We start from the raw sequence: 1,593 nt of genomic DNA, 5'->3' as shown, positions 1-1,593 counted from the left end.
CTGAGTGATTGCACGTGACCTTAGGATCCAGAAACATTGTTTCGTTTTGCCAAGTTGTGCCTTTCCTCCTGGGGTCGCCCGCGAACACGCCGAGAGTACCCGCTCGCACTGTGAAGTGGATGCTGTTACAGAGGCCACGCCGGAGCCTCGCTCACTGCCGCGCCTTGTGAATGTACGATGTACAGAGAGGACCCTGTAGTTTGTACCTGCTGATGCCAACTGTTGGAGAATAAATTTTGGACATTTTGTTTCCCCACCACGCGTGTCTGTGAGTTTTTCTGGTGGCTTCTGCTCTGAACCTGGGTTGTCCTTACTTGACAGTTGTTTCCAGGGGCCCTTGGACCCTCGGGTCCTAGAATGAAGGGGAACCTCTGGTTCTCAGGCACATGATCTAGTCTTAGGTTGGCCACAAAGTCTGTTTAGTTTTTTTTTTTTTTCCCCCCAGTAAAATAAAGGACACATTTTTACTGATGTGGTTATGTTGAATAGGTCAGCTGTCTTGCATGTGGTGTAACATTGATTGTCTCCATTAATGTCTCAATTTGATCATGAGCAACCTGAACTGGTCTGCCCAACCGTGGAGCAGCATCCAGTGAGAGTCTTCAGCACAAAATCCCGCTAACCACTTGGGACGGGTTTGCTCAGCACAGCACCCTCTCCATACCACACGCTGCACAAGTCTTACTTGCACTTTAGTTGCGTTTTTACCTTTCTTGAAATAATAAAGCCTAGTATGCTGAAAAGATTGCCGCTTCCATCTTCAATATTAAAATGGCTACACAAAAATTCACTGATTTTGATACTTTTTGAATGCACACTGATGAGACAGCTGTCACAATGCAGTCTAACAAAATTGTTTCGAATGAAGTTAAAAACCAAGTGCTGTTAAAAGTTCAATGAGACTGGTTTCAAGCAGGAGCCTAAAGCATTGTCTTGCTATGGTCTGTTGGCTATTTCAGAACTTAGGAAATATAATGGTCAATTCATTAGAAAGAAACATCTGGGTAAAAAATAAAGAAAAAAAAAAAAAAAACCAAAAGTTTAATGAGCCTTGGCTGGCATAGCTCAGTGGGTTGAGCGTGGGCTGTGAACCAAAATGTCGCAAGTTCGATTCCCAGTCAGGGCACATGCCTGGGTTGTGGGCCAGGTCCCCAGTGGGGGCCACATGAGAAGCAACCACACATGGATGTTTCTCTTTCTCCCTTCCCATCTCTAAAAATAAATAAAAACCTTAAAAAAACAAAGTTTAATGAGAGGAATCTCGCTGAAGAATTTTTTGCTGGGGTTTGCTTATGACCGTGAAGGGCTTAGCGTGCCCTGGACTACCCCCACGTCTCATTGTCCCATCCTAACCTGGCCCAAGTCGGCGGGCGGAGAGAATATTTTGAACCATCTCACACTTGGGGGCTTCTTAGGAGGGAATAGGCTGCAAGTTCTCAGGGGAGTGGGGGAAAAGCTCATTGGAGGAAGACCCGAGGCAAGAGCAGTTTCAGGACCGACCGGTCAGCTGCCTCCTGCCCAACTTCTGCTACGTTGGTCTTTGTGAACCCAATGGCAAGAAGAACCAGCATCGGGTCCCAGGAGAATGTTTGA

General features: G+C 46.4%; 1 non-coding gene across 1 annotated transcript; it reads left to right on the top strand.

The window, feature by feature from the left end:
• Positions 1-864: 864 nt before the first annotated feature.
• On the top strand, positions 865-1,002 carry LOC114507169. The gene has a single exon (XR_003685439.1). It is a non-coding gene; the product is annotated as a small nucleolar RNA SNORA2/SNORA34 family (small nucleolar RNA).
• Positions 1,003-1,593: the final 591 nt, after the last annotated feature.

Source organism: Phyllostomus discolor, chromosome 9 (genome assembly GCF_004126475.2).
Source record: "Phyllostomus discolor isolate MPI-MPIP mPhyDis1 chromosome 9, mPhyDis1.pri.v3, whole genome shotgun sequence".
NCBI lineage: Eukaryota > Metazoa > Chordata > Mammalia > Chiroptera > Phyllostomidae > Phyllostomus > Phyllostomus discolor.
This window is presented reverse-complemented; position numbering and strand designations above follow the sequence as displayed.